General features: G+C 29.0%; 1 protein-coding gene across 1 annotated transcript in view; it reads right to left on the reverse strand.

Annotated features, from left to right (window-relative positions):
- LOC140162956 (short transient receptor potential channel 7-like) overlaps window positions 1-22,011 on the reverse strand; it is a 473,805-nt gene that overhangs the window by 400,823 nt on the left and 50,971 nt on the right.

Here is a 22,011-nt window from a genome sequence, read left to right on the forward strand (position 1 = left end):
AGTTTAACGTGCATTCCGATAATAGCATTTGAAAATAGGGTAATGAGTTTGAAAGATCAATGATGAGACAAACATCATGATTCTGTTCTATTTATTTCTATATTTTCTTAATTTCTTATTTGGTTTGCTTTTATTATGTTTGTAAATTCTACCAAAGGAGAATTTATAAGTCCACTCTAATATAAGCAATCAATGTGTCAAATATTCCTTGAAAAATGCATGCATTGCAGGGTTGGATATTCAAAAAAATGTTTATTTTAATACATTTTTAAAAATTGGCTAATCATGTAATGCATATTGAAATTATCTTGACATCACTGAAAAATTATGAAAATCGAGCAACGCGTTCGATAGTTATGGCGATTTTATTGATATTAATAGATTATTTTTTTTTTTTTTTTATACAATCAAGTGCAAATTTGCTGGGACACTTTCATAGTTCAATGACCCTCCCCGCACCCCTTATTCAATGTTGTATACCAAACGCCTCATTTTTTAAATGGCCTATATTTTGCTCCAACATTGGTTGGTGGGGAGGAGGATTCGAAATAGGTTGGAAACTATACAAATAAAAAATCACATGGTGAACTTCATATGACCGGTTTTATTGAACAGAGGGCGCGAAATATGAACAAGTGTCCCAGGGAAATTTGCACTTGATTGTATAAAAAAAAAAAAAAAATAATCTATTACTTTCAGTAAAATTACCATAACTCGCAAACGCGTTGCTCGATTGACATGATTTTTTCACTAATTTAAAACAAATAACATTGCGCATATTTTGGTTACTTTAATTGTCATTTTTTGTCAAACTAAATATTTTTAGGTATCAAAACGCTGTAATATATGCATTATTTAAGGCATATTTGACACATGATTGCTATTATAAGCGCATTATCTCAAAATTCACTTTTAAAACAATTTAAAACTAATCAAAATTAAATCATATTGGAAATATAGAGTACAATCAGTTAAAAATACCTACTGAAATAACCAAAAAAATCATAAAACAAAACAATTGTTTCCCTTTAGTTCATTGATAAATGTAAATGTAAATTGGCAACATAAAGGAAAAAAGAAAAAAGAAAAAAGAAAAAAAAGAAAGAAAGAAAGAAAGAAAGAAAGAAAGAAAGAAAGAAAGAAAGAAAGAAAGAAAGAAAGAAAGAAAGAAAGAAAGAAAGAAAAGAAAGAAAAAAGAAAGAAAGAAAGAAAGAAAGAAAGACAAAAGAATAAAAAAAGAAAGAAAGAAAAATAGCATTACATGGATTCGAACTCGAGATCTCGGGGAGAGAAGCAAAGCCAGTAATTATATGCCACCGGGAGACTGATGACAATTGCACTCGATTTCAGCGTATTTAATCCTATCATTGCAATGCTACTGTATTGTGTTATCGAGCTTCGATCCAATGAAATCATTCATTAAAACTCATGTTTTGGTCGTATTCAGCATTTATCTAACGTATATTTTGAATATACACGGTCACATTATACATACCTTCCTAACTTTGATATGTTTATTGGTAATTATTCCTCCATTTAAGCCAAATGAGCACGGTCTACCATAATGTTAAATAAATATATATTACTTTTTAAGTTATATTATTCTGGTAGACCGTTATTGCGTCATTAATTCTTTGTTATCCTTGTTATAAATAAATTCGCATGAATAACAACAGCTCAACCATAGTGTAGTGGTTTGCTTACTGCCTTCTGATCATGAGGGCTACGGTTCGAAGCTCATTGTCGCCGATATGTTTACTTTTAAATCCTGCTCTTTATCTCTTTTTTTATTTTTGAATACCAATAATAAGAACATTTTAAATGTGTAATTGTATATAATTGTATATACATTTTTGGCATGGCATTGTTACGTTGAATTAGCGTGTCTGTGATGGGTAGTTGAAGGCCTATATTAAAGAGTTTAACGTGCATTCCGATAATAGCATTTGAAAATAGGGTAATGAGTTTGAAAGATCAATGATGAGACAAACATCATGATTCTGTTCTATTTATTTCTATATTTTCTTAATTTCTTATTTGGTTTGCTTTTATTATGTTTGTAAATTCTACCAAAGGAGAATTTATAAGTCCACTCTAATATAAGCAATCAATGTGTCAAATATTCCTTGAAAAATGCATGCATTGCAGGGTTGGATATTCAAAAAAATGTTTATTTTAATACATTTTTTAAAAATTGGCTAATCATGTAATGCATATTGAAATTATCTTGACATCACTGAAAAAATTATGAAAATCGAGCAACGCGTTCGATAGTTATGGCGATTTTATTGATATTAATAGATTATTTTTTCGCATCCCATGTATTGAAGAAGACAAAAATAATCTATTACTTTCAGTAAAATTACCATAACTCGCAAACGCGTTGCTCGATTGACATGATTTTTTCACTAATTTAAAACAAATAACATTGCGCATATTTTGGTTACTTTAATTGTCATTTTTGTCAAACTAAATATTTTTAGGTATCAAAACGCTGTAATATATGCATTATTTAAGGCATATTTGACACATGATTGCTATTATAAGCGCATTATCTCAAAATTCACTTTTAAAACAATTTAAAACTAATCAAAATTAAATCATATTGGAAATATAGAGTACAATCAGTTAAAAATACCTACTGAAATAACCAAAAAAATCATAAAACAAAACAATTGTTTCCTTTAGTTCATTGATAAATGTAAATGTAAATTGGCAACATAAAGGAAAAAAAAAAAAGAAAAAAAAAAAAGAAAGAAAGAAAGAAAGAAAGAAAGAAAGAAAGAAAGAAAGAAAGAAAGAAAGAAAGAAAGAAAGAAAAAGAAAGAAAGAAAGAAAGAAAGAAAAGAAAGAAAAAAAAAGAAAGAAAGAAAGAAAGAAAGAAAAAGAATAAAAAAGAAAGAAAGAAAAATAGCATTACATGGATTCGAACTCGAGATCTCGTGGAGAGAAGCAAAGCCAGTAATTATATGCCACCGGGAGACTGATGACAATTGCACTCGATTTCAGCGTATTTAATCCTATCATTGCAATGCTACTGTATTGTGTTATCGAGCTTCGATCCAATGAAATCATTCATTAAAACTCATGTTTTGGTCGTATTCAGCATTTATCTAACGTATATTTTGAATATACACGGTCACATTATACATACCTCCTAACTTTGATATGTTTATTGGTAATTATTCCTCCATTTAAGCCAAATGAGCACGGTCTACCATAATGTTAAATAAATATATATTACTTTTTAAGTTATATTATTCTGGTAGACCGTTATTGCGTCATTAATTCTTGTTATCCTTGTTATAAATAAATTCGCATGAATAACAACAGCTCAACCATAGTGTAGTGGTTTGCTTACTGCCTTCTGATCATGAGGGCTACGGTTCGAAGCTCATTGTCGCCGATATGTTTACTTTTAAATCCTGCTCTTTATCTCTTTTTTTATTTTTGAATACCAATAATAAGCACATTTTAAATGTGTAATTGTATATAATTGTATATACATTTTTTGGCATGGCATTGTTACGTTGAATTAGCGTGTCTGTGATGGGTAGTTGAAGGCCTATATTAAAGAGTTTAACGTGCATTCCGATAATAGCATTTGAAAATAGGGTAATGAGTTTGAAAGATCAATGATGAGACAAACATCATGATTCTGTTCTATTTATTTCTATATTTTCTTAATTTCTTATTTGGTTTGCTTTTATTATGTTTGTAAATTCTACCAAAGGAGAATTTATAAGTCCACTCTAATATAAGCAATCAATGTGTCAAATATTCCTTGAAAAATGCATGCATTGCAGGGTTGGATATTCAAAAAAAAAATGTTTATTTTAATACATTTTTAAAAATTGGCTAATCATGTAATGCATAATGAAATTATCTTGACATCCCTGAAAAAATTATGAAAATCGAGCAACGCGTTCGATAGTTATGGCGATTTTATTGATATTAATAGATTATTTTTTCGCATCCCCTATACAATCAAGTGCAAATTTGCTGGGACACTTTCATAGTTCAATGACCCTCCCCGCACCCCTTATTCAATGTTGTATACCAAACGCCTCATTTTTAAATGGCCTATATTTTTGCTCCAACATTGGTTGGTGGGGAGGAGGGATTCGAAATAGGTTGGAAACTATACAAATAAAAAATCACATGGTGAACTTCATATGACCGGTTTTATTGAACAGAGGGCGCGAAATATGAACAAGTGTCCCAGGGAAATTTGCACTTGATTGTATTGAAGAAGACAAAAATAATCTATTACTTTCAGTAAAATTACCATAACTCGCAAACGCGTTGCTCGATTGACATGATTTTTTCACTAATTTAAAACAAATAACATTGCGCATATTTTGGTTACTTTAATTGTCATTTTTTGTCAAACTAAATATTTTTAGGTATCAAAACGCTGTAATATATGCATTATTTAAGGCATATTTGACACATGATTGCTATTATAAGCGCATTATCTCAAAATTCACTTTTAAAACAATTTAAAACTAATCAAAATTAAATCATATTGGAAATATAGAGTACAATCAGTTAAAAATACCTACTGAAATAACCAAAAAAATCATAAAACAAAACAAATGTTTCACTTTAGTTCATTGATAAATGTAAATGTAAATTGGCAACATAAAGGAAAAAAGAAAAGAAAAAGAAAAAAAAAAGAAAGAAAGAAAGAAAGAAAGAAAGAAAGAAAGAAAGAAAAAGAAAGAAAGAAAGAAAGAAAGAAAGAAAGAAAGAAAGAAAGAAAGAAAAAAGAAAGAAAGAAAGAAAGAAAGAAAGAAAGACAAAAGAATAAAAAGAAAGAAAGAAAAATAGCATTACATGGATTCGAACTCGAGATCTCGGGAGAGAAGCAAAGCCAGTAATTATATGCCACCGGGAGACTGATGACAATTGCACTCGATTTCAGCGTATTTAATCCTATCATTGCAATGCTACTGTATTGTGTTATCGAGCTTCGATCCAATGAAATCATTCATTAAAACTCATGTTTTGGTCGTATTCAGCATTTATCTAACGTATATTTTGAATATACACGGTCACATTATACATACCTTCCTAACTTTGATATGTTTATTGGTAATTATTCCTCCATTTAAGCCAAATGAGCACGGTCTACCATAATGTTAAATAAATATATATATTAACTTTTAAGTTATATTATTCTGGTAGACCGTTATTGCGTCATTAATTCTTGTTATCCTTGTTATAAATAAATTCGCATGAATAACAACAGCTCAACCATAGTGTAGTGGTTTGCTTACTGCCTTCTGATCATGAGGGCTACGGTTCGAAGCTCATTGTCGCCGATATGTTTACTTTTAAATCCTGCTCTTTATCTCTTTTTTTATTTTTGAATACCAATAATAAGAACATTTTAAATGTGTAATTGTATATAATTGTATATACATTTTTGGCATGGCATTGTTACGTTGAATTAGCGTGTCTGTGATGGGTAGTTGAAGGCCTATATTAAAGAGTTTAACGTGCATTCCGATAATAGCATTTGAAAATAGGGTAATGAGTTTGAAAGATCAATGATGAGACAAACATCATGATTCTGTTCTATTTATTTCTATATTTTCTTAATTTCTTATTTGGTTTGCTTTTATTATGTTTGTAAATTCTACCAAAGGAGAATTTATAAGTCCACTCTAATATAAGCAATCAATGTGTCAAATATTCCTTGAAAAATGCATGCATTGCAGGGTTGGATATTCAAAAAAATGTTTATTTTAATACATTTTTAAAATTGGCTAATCATGTAATGCATATTGAAATTATCTTGACATCACTGAAAAATTATGAAAATCGAGCAACGCGTTCGATAGTTATGGCGATTTTATTGATATTAATAGATTATTTTTCGCATCCCATGTATTGAAGAAGACAAAAAAAAATAATCTATTACTTTCAGTAAAATTACCATAACTCGCAAACGCGTTGCTCGATTGACATGATTTTTTCACTAATTTAAAACAAATAACATTGCGCATATTTTGGTTACTTTAATTGTCATTTTTGTCAAACTAAATATTTTAGGTATCAAAACGCTGTAATATATGCATTATTTAAGGCATATTTGACACATGATTGCTATTATAAGCGCATTATCTCAAAATTCACTTTTAAAACAATTTAAAACTAATCAAAATTAAATCATATTGGAAATATAGAGTACAATCAGTTAAAAATACCTACTGAAATAACCAAAAAAATCATAAAACAAAACAATTGTTTCCATATAGTTCATTAGTAAATATAAATGAAAATTGACTAAAGGAAAAAAAAAAAAAAAAAAAAAAAGAAAGAAAGAAAGAAAGAAAGAAAGAAAGAAAGAAAGAAAGAAAGAAAAAGAAAGAAAGAAAGAAAGAAAGAAAGAAAGAAAGAAAGAAAGAAAGAAAAAGAAAAGAAAAAGAAAGAAAGAAAGAAAGAAAGACAAAAAGAATAAAAAAGAAAGAAAGAAAAATAGCATTACATGGATTCGAACTCGAGATCTCGTGGAGAGAAGCAAAGCCAGTAATTATATGCCACCGGGAGACTGATGACAATTGCACTCGATTTCAGCGTATTTAATCCTATCATTGCAATGCTACTGTATTGTGTTATCGAGCTTCGATCCAATGAAATCATTCATTAAAACTCATGTTTTGGTCGTATTCAGCATTTATCTAACGTATATTTTGAATATACACGGTCACATTATACATACCTTCCTAACTTTGATATGTTTATTGGTAATTATTCCTCCATTTAAGCCAAATGAGCACGGTCTACCATAATGTTAAATAAATATATATTACTTTTTAAGTTATATTATTCTGGTAGACCGTTATTGCGTCATTAATTCTTGTTATCCTTGTTATAAATAAATTCGCATGAATAACAACAGCTCAACCATAGTGTAGTGGTTTGCTTACTGCCTTCTGATCATGAGGGCTACGGTTCGAAGCTCATTGTCGCCGATATGTTTACTTTTAAATCCTGCTCTTTATCTCTTTTTTTTATTTTTGAATACCAATAATAAGCACATTTTAAATGTGTAATTGTATATAATTGTATATACACTTTTTGGCATGGCATTGTTACGTTGAATTAGCGTGTCTGTGATGGGTAGTTGAAGGCCTATATTAAAGAGTTTAACGTGCATTCCGATAATAGCATTTGAAAATAGGGTAATGAGTTTGAAAGATCAATGATGAGACAAACATCATGATTCTGTTCTATTTATTTCTATATTTTCTTAATTTCTTATTTGGTTTGCTTTTATTATGTTTGTAAATTCTACCAAAGGAGAATTTATAAGTCCACTCTAATATAAGCAATCAATGTGTCAAATATTCCTTGAAAAATGCATGCATTGCAGGGTTGGATATTCAAAAAAAATGTTTATTTTAATACATTTTTTAAAAATTGGCTAATCATGTAATGCATATTGAAATTATCTTGACATCACTGAAAAAATTATGAAAATCGAGCAACGCGTTCGATAGTTATGGCGATTTTATTGATATTAATAGATTATTTTTTCGCATCCCTATACAATCAAGTGCAAATTTGCTGGGACACTTTCATAGTTCAATGACCTCCCGCACCCTTATTCAATGTTGTATACCAAACGCCTCATTTTTAAATGGCCTATATTTTTGCTCCAACATTGGTTGGTGGGGAGGAGGGATTCGAAATAGGTTGGAAACTATACAAATAAAAAATCACATGGTGAACTTCATATGACCGGTTTTATTGAACAGAGGGCGCGAAATATGAACAAGTGTCCCAGGGAAATTTGCACTTGATTGTATTGAAGAAGACAAAAATAATCTATTACTTTCAGTAAAATTACCATAACTCGCAAACGCGTTGCTCGATTGACATGATTTTTCACTAATTTAAAACAAATAACATTGCGCATATTTTGGTTACTTTAATTGTCATTTTTTGTCAAACTAAATATTTTAGGTATCAAAACGCTGTAATATATGCATTATTTAAGGCATATTTGACACATGATTGCTATTATAAGCGCATTATCTCAAAATTCACTTTTAAAACAATTTAAAACTAATCAAAATTAAATCATATTGGAAATATAGAGTACAATCAGTTAAAAATACCTACTGAAATAACCAAAAAAAATCATAAAAACAAAACAATTGTTTCCCTTTAGTTCACTGATAAATGTAAATGTAAATTGGCAACATAAAGGAAAAAAGAAAAAAGAAAAAAAAAGAAAGAAAGAAGAAAGAAAAAAAGAGAGAAAGAAAGAGGAAAGAAAGAAAGAGAAAAAGGAAAGAAAGAAAGAAAGAAAGAAAAAGAAAGAAAAAAGAAAGAAAGAAAGAAAGAAAGAAAGAAAGACAAAAAGAATAAAAAAGAAAGAAAGAAAAATAGCATTACATGGATTCGAACTCGAGATCTCGGGGAGAGAAGCAAAGCCAGTAATTATATGCCACCGGGAGACTGATGACAATTGCACTCGATTTCAGCGTATTTAATCCTATCATTGCAATGCTACTGTATTGTGTTATCGAGCTTCGATCCAATGAAATCATTCATTAAAACTCATGTTTTGGTCGTATTCAGCATTTATCTAACGTATATTTTGAATATACACGGTCACATTATACATACCTTCCTAACTTTGATATGTTTATTGGTAATTATTCCTCCATTTAAGCCAAATGAGCACGGTCTACCATAATGTTAAATAAATATATATTACTTTTTAAGTTATATTATTCTGGTAGACCGTTATTGCGTCATTAATTCTTGTTATCCTTGTTATAAATAAATTCGCATGAATAACAACAGCTCAACCATAGTGTAGTGGTTTGCTTACTGCCTTCTGATCATGAGGGCTACGGTTCGAAGCTCATTGTCGCCGATATGTTTACTTTTAAATCCTGCTCTTTATCTCTTTTTTTTATTTTTGAATACCAATAATAAGAACATTTTAAATGTGTAATTGTATATAATTGTATATACATTTTTTGGCATGGCATTGTTACGTTGAATTAGCGTGTCTGTGATGGGTAGTTGAAGGCCTATATTAAAGAGTTTAACGTGCATTCCGATAATAGCATTTGAAAATAGGGTAATGAGTTTGAAAGATCAATGATGAGACAAACATCATGATTCTGTTCTATTTATTTCTATATTTTCTTAATTTCTTATTTGGTTTGCTTTTATTATGTTTGTAAATTCTACCAAAGGAGAATTTATAAGTCCACTCTAATATAAGCAATCAATGTGTCAAATATTCCTTGAAAAATGCATGCATTGCAGGGTTGGATATTCAAAAAAAATGTTTATTTTAATACATTTTTAAAAATTGGCTAATCATGTAATGCATATTGAAATTATCTTGACATCACTGAAAAATTATGAAAATCGAGCAACGCGTTCGATAGTTATGGCGATTTTATTGATATTAATAGATTATTTTTCGCATCCCATGTATTGAAGAAGACAAAAATAATCTATTACTTTCAGTAAAATTACCATAACTCGCAAACGCGTTGCTCGATTGACATGATTTTTCACTAATTTAAAACAAATAACATTGCGCATATTTTGGTTACTTTAATTGTCATTTTTGTCAAACTAAATATTTTAGGTATCAAAACGCTGTAATATATGCATTATTTAAGGCATATTTGACACATGATTGCTATTATAAGCGCATTATCTCAAAATTCACTTTTAAAACAATTTAAAACTAATCAAAATTAAATCATATTGGAAATATAGAGTACAATCAGTTAAAAATACCTACTGAAATAACCAAAAAAATCATAAAACAAAACAATTGTTTCCCTTTAGTTCATTGATAAATGTAAATGTAAATTGGCAACATAAAGGAAAAAAAAAAGAAAAAGAAAAAAGAAAGAAAGAAAGAAAGAAAGAAAGAAAGAAAGAAAGAAAGAAAGAAAGAAAGAAAGAAAGAAAGAAAGAAAGAAAGAAAGAAAGAAAAGAAAGAAAAAGAAAGAAAGAAAGAAAGAAAGACAAAAAGAATAAAAAGAAAGAAAGAAAAATAGCATTACATGGATTCGAACTCGAGATCTCGTGGAGAGAAGCAAAGCCAGTAAATATATGCCACCGGGAGACTGATGACAATTGCACTCGATTTCAGCGTATTTAATCCTATCATTGCAATGCTACTGTATTGTGTTATCGAGCTTCGATCCAATGAAATCATTCATTAAAACTCATGTTTTGGTCGTATTCAGCATTTATCTAACGTATATTTTGAATATACACGGTCACATTATACATACCTTCCTAACTTTGATATGTTTATTGGTAATTATTCCTCCATTTAAGCCAAATGAGCACGGTCTACCATAATGTTAAATAAATATATATTACTTTTAAGTTATATTATTCTGGTAGACCGTTATTGCGTCATTAATTCTTGTTATCCTTGTTATAAATAAATTCGCATGAATAACAACAGCTCAACCATAGTGTAGTGGTTTGCTTACTGCCTTCTGATCATGAGGGCTACGGTTCGAAGCTCATTGTCGCCGATATGTTTACTTTTAAATCCTGCTCTTTATCTCTTTTTTTTTTTTTTGAATACCAATAATAAGCACATTTTAAATGTGTAATTGTATATAATTGTATATACATTTTTTGGCATGGCATTGTTACGTTGAATTAGCGTGTCTGTGATGGGTAGTTGAAGGCCTATATTAAAGAGTTTAACGTGCATTCCGATAATAGCATTTGAAAATAGGGTAATGAGTTTGAAAGATCAATGATGAGACAAACATCATGATTCTGTTCTATTTATTTCTATATTTTCTTAATTTCTTATTTGGTTTGCTTTTATTATGTTTGTAAATTCTACCAAAGGAGAATTTATAAGTCCACTCTAATATAAGCAATCAATGTGTCAAATATTCCTTGAAAAATGCATGCATTGCAGGGTTGATATTCAAAAAAAATGTTTATTTTAATACATTTTTAAAAATTGGCTAATCATGTAATGCATATTGAAATTATCTTGACATCACTGAAAAATTATGAAAATCGAGCAACGCGTTCGATAGTTATGGCGATTTTATTGATATTAATAGATTATTTTTTCGCATCCCCTATACAATCAAGTGCAAATTTGCTGGGACACTTTCATAGTTCAATGACCTCCCTGCACCCCTTATTCAATGTTGTATACCAAACGCCTCATTTTTTAAATGGCCTATATTTTTGCTCCAACATTGGTTGGTGGGGGAGGGAGGGGATTCGAAATAGGTTGGAAACTATACAAATAAAATATCACATGGTGAACTTCATATGACCGGTTTTATTGAACAGAGGGCGCGAAATATGAACAAGTGTCCCAGGGAAATTTGCACTTGATTGTATAAAAAAAAAAAAAAAATAATCTATTACTTTCAGTAAAATTACCATAACTCGCAAACGCGTTGCTCGATTGACATGATTTTTTCACTAATTTAAAACAAATAACATTGCGCATATTTTGGTTACTTTAATTGTCATTTTTGTCAAACTAAATATTTTTAGGTATCAAAACGCTGTAATATATGCATTATTTAAGGCATATTTGACACATGATTGCTATTATAAGCGCATTATCTCAAAATTCACTTTTAAAACAATTTAAAACTAATCAAAATTAAATCATATTGGAAATATAGAGTACAATCAGTTAAAAATACCTACTGAAATAACCAAAAAAAATCATAAAACAAAACAATTGATTCCCTTTAGTTCATTGATAAATGTAAAAGTAAATTGGCAACATAAAGGAAAAAAGAAAAAAAAAAGAAAAAAAGAAAAAAAAAGAAAAAAGAAAAAAGAAAGAAAGAAAGAAAGAAAGAAAAAAGAAAGAAAGAAAGAAAGAAAAAAAGAAAGAAAGAAAGAAAAAAAGAAAGAAAGAAAGAAAAAAAGAAAGAAAGACAAAAAGAATAAAAAAGAAAGCGTCATTAATTCTTGTTATCCTTGTTATAAATAAATTCGCATGAATAACAACAGCTCAACCATAGTGTAGTGGTTTGCTTACTGCCTTCTGATCATGAGGGCTACGGTTCGAAGCTCATTGTCGCCGATATGTTTACTTTTAAATCCTGCTCTTTATCTCTTTTTTTATTTTTGAATACCAATAATAAGAACATTTTAAATGGTAATTGTATATAATTGTATATACATTTTTGGCATGGCATTGTTACGTTGAATTAGCGTGTCTGTGATGGGTAGTTGAAGGCCTCTATTAAAGAGTTTACCGTTCATTCCGATAATAGCATTTGAAAATAGGGTAATGAGTTTGAAAGATCAATGATGAGACAAACATCATGATTCTGTTCTATTTATTTCTATTTTCTTAATATCTTATTTGGTTTGCTTTTATTATGTTTTAAAACAGTCCATTTAATATAAGCAATCAATGTGTCAAATATTACTTGAAAAATGCATGCATTGCAGGGTTTGATATTCAAAAAAATGTTTATTTTAATACATTTTTTAAAAATTGGCTAATCATGTAATACATAATTAAATTATCTTGACATCACTGTTATGAAAATCGAGCAACGTTCGATAGTTATGGCGATTTTATTGATATTAATAGATTATTTTTTCGCATCCCATGTATTGAAAGACAAAAATAATCTATTACTTTCAGTAAAATTATATAAAAACGCGTTGCTCGATTGACATGTTTTTCACTAATTTAAAACAAATAACATTGCGCATATTTTGGTTACTTTAATTGTCATTTTTTGTCAAACTAAATATTTTTAGGTATCAAAACGCTGTAATATATGCATTAATATATGCATTATTATAAGCGCATTATCTCAAAATTCACTTTTAAAACAATTTAAAACTAATCAAAAATAAATAATATTAAAAATAAAGAGAACAATTAGTAAAAAATACCTACTGAAATAACAAAAAAAATCATAAAACAAAACAATTGTTTCCCTTTAGTTCATTGATAAATGTAAATGTAAATTGGCAACATAAAGGAAAAAAAAAAAGAAAAAAAGAAAGAAAGAAAGAAAGAAAGAAAGAAAGAAAGAAAGAAAGAAAGAAAGAAAGAAAGAAAGAAAGAAAGAAAGAAAGAAAGAAAGAAAAGAAAGAAAAAGAAAGAAAGAAAGAAAGAAAGACAAAAAATAAAAAGAAAAGAAAGAAAGAAAAATAGCATTACATGGATTCGAACTCGAGATCTCGTGGAGAGAAGCAAAGCCAGTAATTATATGCCACCGGGAGACTGATGACAATTGCACTCGATTTCAGCGTATTTAATCCTATCATTGCAATGCTACTGTATTGTGTTATCGAGCTTCGATCCAATGAAATCATTCATTAAAACTCATGTTTTGGTCGTATTCAGCATTTATCTAACGTATATTTTGAATATACACGGTCACATTATACATACCTTCCTAACTTTGATATGTTTATTGGTAATTATTCCTCCATTTAAGCCAAATGAGCACGGTCTACCATAATGTTAAATAAATATATATTACTTTTTAAGTTATATTATTCTGGTAGACCGTTATTGCGTCATTAATTCTTGTTATCCTTGTTATAAATAAATTCGCATGAATAACAACAGCTCAACCATAGTGTAGTGGTTTGCTTACTGCCTTCTGATCATGAGGGCTACGGTTCGAAGCTCATTGTCGCCGATATGTTTACTTTTAAATCCTGCTCTTTATCTCTTTTTTTTATTTTTGAATACCAATAATAAGAACATTTTAAATGTGTAATTGTATATAATTGTATATACATTTTTTGGCATGGCATTGTTACGTTGAATTAGCGTGTCTGTGATGGGTAGTTGAAGGCCTATATTAAAGAGTTTAACGTGCATTCCGATAATAGCATTTGAAAATAGGGTAATGAGTTTGAAAGATCAATGATGAGACAAACATCATGATTCTGTTCTATTTATTTCTATATTTTCTTAATTTCTTATTTGGTTTGCTTTTATTATGTTTGTAAATTCTACCAAAGGAGAATTTATAAGTCCACTCTAATATAAGCAATCAATGTGTCAAATATTCCTTGAAAAATGCATGCATTACAGGGTTTGATATTCAAAAAAATGTTTATTTTAATACATTTTTTAAAAATTGGCTAATCATGTAATGCATATTGAAATTATCTTGACATCACTGAAAAATTATGAAAATCGAGCAACGTTCGTTCGATTTTATTGATATTATAGATTATTTTTCGATATTTATTTTGATATTAATGAGATTGTTTTTCATTTTTTAAATGGCATCCACATTGGTTGGTATTGAAAAGAAAAGACAAATAAAAAATAATCTATTACGGTTTTATTGAACAGAGGGCGCGAAATATGAACAAGTGTCCAGGGAAATTTGCACTTGATTGTATTGAAGAAGACAAAAAATAATCTATTACTTTCAGTAAAATTACCATAACTCGCAAACGCGTTGCTCGATTGACATGATTTTTCACTAATTTAAAACAAATAACATTGCGCATATTTTGGTTACTTTAATTGTCATTTTTGTCAAACTAAATATTTTTAGGTATCAAAACGCTGTAATATATGCATTATTTAAGGCATATTTGACACATGATTGCTATTATAAGCGCATTATCTCAAAATTCACTTTTAAAACAATTTAAAACTAATCAAAATTAAATCATATTGGAAATATAGAGTACAATCAGTTAAAAATACCTACTGAAATAACCAAAAAAAATCATAAAACAAAACAATTGTTTCCCTTTAGTTCATTGATAAATGTAAATGTAAATTGGCAACATAAAGGAAAAAAAAGAAAAAGAAAAAAGAAAAAAGAAAAAGAAAGAAAGAAAGAAAGAAAGAAAGAAAGAAAGAAAGAAAGAAAGAAAGAAAGAAAGAAAGAAAGAAAGAAAGAAAGAAAGAAAGAAAGAAAGAAAGAAAAAGAAAGAAAAAAGAAAGAAAGAAAGAAAGAAAGAAAGACAAAAAGAATAAAAAAGAAAGAAAGAAAAATAGCATTACATGGATTCGAACTCGAGATCTCGGGGAGAGAAGCAAAGCCAGTAATTATATGCCACCGGGAGACTGATGACAATTGCACTCGATTTCAGCGTATTTAATCCTATCATTGCAATGCTACTGTATTGTGTTATCGAGCTTCGATCCAATGAAATCATTCATTAAAACTCATGTTTTGGTCGTATTCAGCATTTATCTAACGTATATTTTGAATATACACGGTCACATTATACATACCTTCCTAACTTTGATATGTTTATTGGTAATTATTCCTCCATTTAAGCCAAATGAGCACGGTCTACCATAATGTTAAATAAATATATATTACTTTTTAAGTTATATTATTCTGGTAGACCGTTATTGCGTCATTAATTCTTGTTATCCTTGTTATAAATAAATTCGCATGAATAACAACAGCTCAACCATAGTGTAGTGGTTTGCTTACTGCCTTCTGATCATGAGGGCTACGGTTCGAAGCTCATTGTCGCCGATATGTTTACTTTTAAATCCTGCTCTTTATCTCTTTTTTTATTTTTGAATACCAATAATAAGAACATTTTAAATGTGTAATTGTATATAATTGTATATACATTTTTTGGCATGGCATTGTTACGTTGAATTAGCGTGTCTGTGATGGGTAGTTGAAGGCCTATATTAAAGAGTTTAACGTGCATTCCGATAATAGCATTTGAAAATAGGGTAATGAGTTTGAAAGATCAATGATGAGACAAACATCATGATTCTGTTCTATTTATTTCTATATTTTCTTAATTTCTTATTTGGTTTGCTTTTATTATGTTTGTAAATTCTACCAAAGGAGAATTTATAAGTCCACTCTAATATAAGCAATCAATGTGTCAAATATTCCTTGAAAAATGCATTCATTGCAGGGTTTGATATTCAAAAAAATGTTTATTTTAATACATTTTTTAAAAATTGGCTAATCATGTAATGCATATTGAAATTATCTTGACATCACTGAAAAATTATGAAAATCGAGCAACGCGTTCGATAGTTATGGCGATTTTATTGATATTAATAGATTATTTTTTCGCATCCCATGTATTGAAGAAGACAAAAATAATCTATTACTTTCAGTGGGGAAAATTACTATAACTCGCAAACGCGTTGCTCGATTGACATGACTTTTTTTCACTAACATGATTTTTTTTAATTTAAAACAAATAACATTGCGCATATTTTGGTTACTTTAATTGTCATTTTTTGTCAAACTAAATATTTTAGGTATCAAAACGCTGTAATATATGCATTATTTAAGGCATATTTGACACATGATTGCTATTATAAGCGCATTATCTCAAAATTCACTTTTAAAACAATTTAAAACTAATCAAAATTAAATCATATTGGAAATATAGAGTACAATCAGTTAAAAATACCTACTGAAATAACCAAAAAAAATCATAAAACAAAACAATTGTTTCCCTTTAGTTCATTGATAAATGTAAATGTAAATTGGCAACATAAAGGAAAAAGAAAAAAGAAAAAAAAGAAAGAAGAAAGAAAGAAAGAAAGAAAGAAAGAAAGAAAGAAAGAAAGAAAGAAAGAAAGAAAGAAAGAAAGAAAGAAAGAAAGAAAGAAAGAAAGAAAAGAAAGAAAAAGAAAGAAAGAAAGAAAGAAAGAGACAAAAGAATAAAAAAGAAAGAAAGAAAAATAGCATTACATGGATTCGAACTCGAGATCTCGTGGAGAGAAGCAAAGCCAGTAATTATATGCCACCGGGAGACTGATGACAATTGCACTCGATTTCAGCGTATTTAATCCTATCATTGCAATGCTACTGTATTGTGTTATCGAGCTTCGATCCAATGAAATCATTCATTAAAACTCATGTTTTGGTCGTATTCAGCATTTATCTAACGTATATTTTGAATATACACGGTCACATTATACATACCTTCCTAACTTTGATATGTTTATTGGTAATTATTCCTCCATTTAAGTTAAATGAGCACGGTCTACCATAATGTTAAATAAATATATATTACTTTTTTAAGTTATATTATTCTGGTAGACCGTTATTGCGTCATTAATTCTTGTTATCCTTGTTATAAATAAATTCGCATGAATAACAACAGCTCAACCATAGTGTAGTGGTTTGCTTACTGCCTTCTGATCATGAGGGCTACGGTTCGAAGCTCATTGTCGCCGATATGTTTACTTTTAAATCCTGCTCTTTATCTCTTTTTTTTATTTTGAATACCAATAATAAGCACATTTTAAATGTGTAATTGTATATAATTGTATATACATTTTTTGGCATGGCATTGTTACGTTGAATTAGCGTGTCTGTGATGGGTAGTTGAAGGCCTATATTAAAGAGTTTAACGTGCATTCCGATAATAGCATTTGAAAATAGGGTAATGAGTTTGAAAGATCAATGATGAGACAAACATCATGATTCTGTTCTATTTATTTCTATATTTTCTTAATTTCTTATTTGGTTTGCTTTTATTATGTTTGTAAATTCTACCAAAGGAGAATTTATAAGTCCACTCTAATATAAGCAATCAATGTGTCAAATATTCCTTGAAAAATGCATTCATTACCGGGTTTGATATTCAAAAAAATGTTTATTTTAATACATTTTTAAAAATTGGCTAATCATGTAATGCATATTGAAATTATCTTGACATCACTGAAAAATTATGAAAATCGAGCAACGCGTTCGATAGTTATGGCGATTTTATTGATATTAATAGATTATTTTTCGCATCCCTATACAATCAAGTGCAAATTTGCTGGGACACTTTCATAAATTCAATGACCCTCCCTGCACCCCTTATTCAATGTTGTATACCAAACGCCTCATTTTTAAATGGCCTATATTTTTGCTCCAACATTGGTTGGTGGGGAGGAGGGGATTCGAAATAGGTTGGAAACTATACAAATAAAAAATCACATGGTGAACTTCATATGACCGGTTTTATTGAACAGAGGGCGCGAAATATGAACAAGTGTCCCAGGAAATTTGCACTTGATTGTATTGAAGAAGACAAAAATAATCTATTACTTTCAGTAAAATTACCATAACTCGCAAACGCGTTGCTCGATTGACATGATTTTTTCACTAATTTAAAACAAATAACATTGCGCATATTTTGGTTACTTTAATTGTCATTTTTTGTCAAACTAAATATTTTTAGGTATCAAAACGCTGTAATATATGCATTATTTAAGGCATATTTGACACATGATTGCTATTATAAGCGCATTATCTCAAAATTCACTTTTAAAACAATTTAAAACTAATCAAAATTAAATCATATTGGAAATATAGAGTACAATCAGTTAAAAATACCTACTGAAATAACCAAAAAAAATCATAAAACAAAACAAATGAAACCCATTAGTACAAGATAAATGTAAATGTAAATTGGCAACATAAAGGAAAAAAGAAAAAAGAAAAAAGAAAAAAAGAAAGAAAGAAAGAAAGAAAGAAAGAAAGAAAGAAAGAAAGAAAGAAAGAAAGAAAGAAAGAAAGAAAGAAAAAAAGAAAGAAAAAAGAAAGAAAGAAAGAAAGAAAGAAAAGAAAGACAAAAAGAATAAAAAGAAAGAAAGAAAAATAGCATTACATGGATTCGAACTCGAGATCTCGGGAGAGAAGCAAAGCCAGTAATTATATGCCACCGGGAGACTGATGACAATTGCACTCGATTTCAGCGTATTTAATCCTATCATTGCAATGCTACTGTATTGTGTTATCGAGCTTCGATCCAATGAAATCATTCATTAAAACTCATGTTTTGGTCGTATTCAGCATTTATCTAACGTATATTTTGAATATACACGGTCACATTATACATACCTTCCTAACTTTGATATGTTTATTGGTAATTATTCCTCCATTTAAGTTAAATGAGCACGGTCTACCATAATGTTAAATAAATATATATTACTTTTTAAGTTATATTATTCTGGTAGACCGTTATTGCGTCATTAATTCTTGTTATCCTTGTTATAAATAAATTCGCATGAATAACAACAGCTCAACCATAGTGTAGTGGTTTGCTTACTGCCTTCTGATCATGAGGGCTACGGTTCGAAGCTCATTGTCGCCGATATGTTTACTTTTAAATCCTGCTCTTTATCTCTTTTTTTTATTTTTGAATACCAATAATAAGAACATTTTAAATGTGTAATTGTATATAATTGTATATACATTTTTTTGGCATGGCATTGTTACGTTGAATTAGCGTGTCTGTGATGGGTAGTTGAAGGCCTATATTAAAGAGTTTAACGTGCATTCCGATAATAGCATTTGAAAATAGGGTAATGAGTTTGAAAGATCAATGATGAGACAAACATCATGATTCTGTTCTATTTATTTCTATATTTTCTTAATTTCTTATTTGGTTTGCTTTTATTATGTTTGTAAATTCTACCAAAGGAGAATTTATAAGTCCACTCTAATATAAGCAATCAATGTGTCAAATATTCCTTGAAAAATGCATGCATTGCAGGGTTGGATATTCAAAAAAATGTTTATTTTAATACATTTTTTAAAAATTGGCTAATCATGTAATGCATATTGAAATTATCTTGACATCACTGAAAATTATGAATCGAGCAACGCGTTCGATAGTTATGGCGATTTTATTGATATTAATAGATTATTTTTCGCATCCCATGTATTGAAGAAGACAAAAATAATCTATTACTTTCAGTAAAATTACCATAACTCGCAAACGCGTTGCTCGATTGACATGATTTTTTCACTAATTTAAAACAAATAACATTGCGCATATTTTGGTTACTTTAATTGTCATTTTTGTCAAACTAAATATTTTAGGTATCAAAACGCTGTAATATATGCATTATTTAAGGCATATTTGACACATGATTGCTATTATAAGCGCATTATCTCAAAATTCACTTTTAAAACAATTTAAAACTAATCAAAATTAAATCATATTGGAAATATAGAGTACAATCAGTTAAAAAATACCTACTGAAATAACCAAAAAATCATAAAACAAAACAATTGTTTCCTTTAGTTCATTGATAAATGTAAATGTAAATTGGCAAACATAAAGGAAAAAAGAAAAAGAAAAAAAAAGAAAAAAAGAGAAAAAAGAAGAAAGAAAGAAAGAAAGAAAGAAAGAAAGAAAGAAAGAAAGAAAGAAAGAAAGAAAGAAAGAAAAGAAAGAAAAAAGAAAGAAAGAAAGAAAGAAAGACAAAAAGAATAAAAAGAAAGAAAGAAAAATAGCATTACATGGATTCGAACTCGAGATCTCGTGGAGAGAAGCAAAGCCAGTAATTATATGCCACCGGGCGACTCATGACAACTGCACTCGCTTTCAGCCTATTTAATCCTATCATTGCAATGCTACTGTATTGTGTTATCGAGCTTCGATCCAATGAAATCATTCATTAAAACTCATGTTTTGGTCGTATTCAGCATTTATCTAACGTATATTTTGAATATACACGGTCACATTATACATACCTTCCTAACTTTGATATGTTTATTGGTAATTATTCCTCCATTTAAGTTAAATGAGCACGGTCTACCATCATGATAAATAAATATATATTACTTATTAAGTTATATTATTCTGGTAGACCGTTATTGCGTCATTAATTTTGTTATCCTTGTTATAAATAAATTCGCATGAATAACAACAGCTCAACCATAGTGTAGTGGTTTGCTTACTGCCTTCTGATCATGAGGGCTACGGTTCGAAGCTCATTGTCGCCGATATGTTTACTTTTAAATCCTGCTCTTTATCTCTTTTTTTTATTTTGAATACCAATAATAAGAACATTTTAAATGTGTAATTGTATATAATTGTATATACATTTTTTGGCATGGCATTGTTACGTTGAATTAGCGTGTCTGTGATGGGTAGTTGAAGGCCTATATTAAAGAGTTTAACGTGCATTCCGATAATAGCATTTGAAAATAGGGTAATGAGTTTGAAAGATCAATGATGAGACAAACATCATGATTCTGTTCTATTTATTTCTATATTTTCTTAATTTCTTATTTGGTTTGCTTTTATTATGTTTGTAAATTCTACCAAAGGAGAATTTATAAGTCCACTCTAATATAAGCAATCAATGTGTCAAATATTCCTTGAAAAATGCATGCATTGCAGGGGTAGATATTCAAAAAAAAATGTTTATTTTAATACATTTTTTAAAAATTGGCTAATCATGTAATGCATATTGAAATTATCTTGACATCACTGAAAAAATTATGAAAATCGAGCAACGCGTTCGATAGTTATGGCGATTTTATTGATATTAATAGATTATTTTTTCGCATCCCCTATACAATCAAGTGCAAATTTGCTGGGACACTTTCATAGTTCAATGACCTCCCTGCACCCCTTATTCAATGTTGTATACCAAACGCCTCATTTTTTAAATGGCCTATATTTTTGCTCCAACATTGGTTGGTGGGGAGGGAGGATTCGAAATAGGTTGGAAACTATACAAATAAAAAATCACATGGTGAACTTCATATGACCGGTTTTATTGAACAGAGGGCGCGAAATATGAACAAGTGTCCCAGGGAAATTTGCACTTGATTGTATTAAAGAAAAAAAAAAATAATCTATTACTTTCAGTAAAATTACCATAACTCGCAAACGCGTTGCTCGATTGACATGATTTTTTCACTAATTTAAAACAAATAACATTGCGCATATTTTGGTTACTTTAATTGTCATTTTTGTCAAACTAAATATTTTAGGTATCAAAACGCTGTAATATATGCATTATTTAAGGCATATTTGACACATGATTGCTATTATAAGCGCATTATCTCAAAATTCACTTTTAAAACAATTTAAAACTAATCAAAATTAAATCATATTGGAAATATAGAGTACAATCAGTTAAAAATACCTACTGAAATAACCAAAAAAATCATAAAACAAAACAATTGTTTCCCTTTAGTTCATTGATAAATGTAAATGTAAATTGGCAACATAAAGGAAAAAGAAAAAGAAAAAAGAAAAAAAAAGAAAGAAAGA

This window comes from Amphiura filiformis, chromosome 10, assembly GCF_039555335.1.
Source record: "Amphiura filiformis chromosome 10, Afil_fr2py, whole genome shotgun sequence".
NCBI lineage: Eukaryota > Metazoa > Echinodermata > Ophiuroidea > Amphilepidida > Amphiuridae > Amphiura > Amphiura filiformis.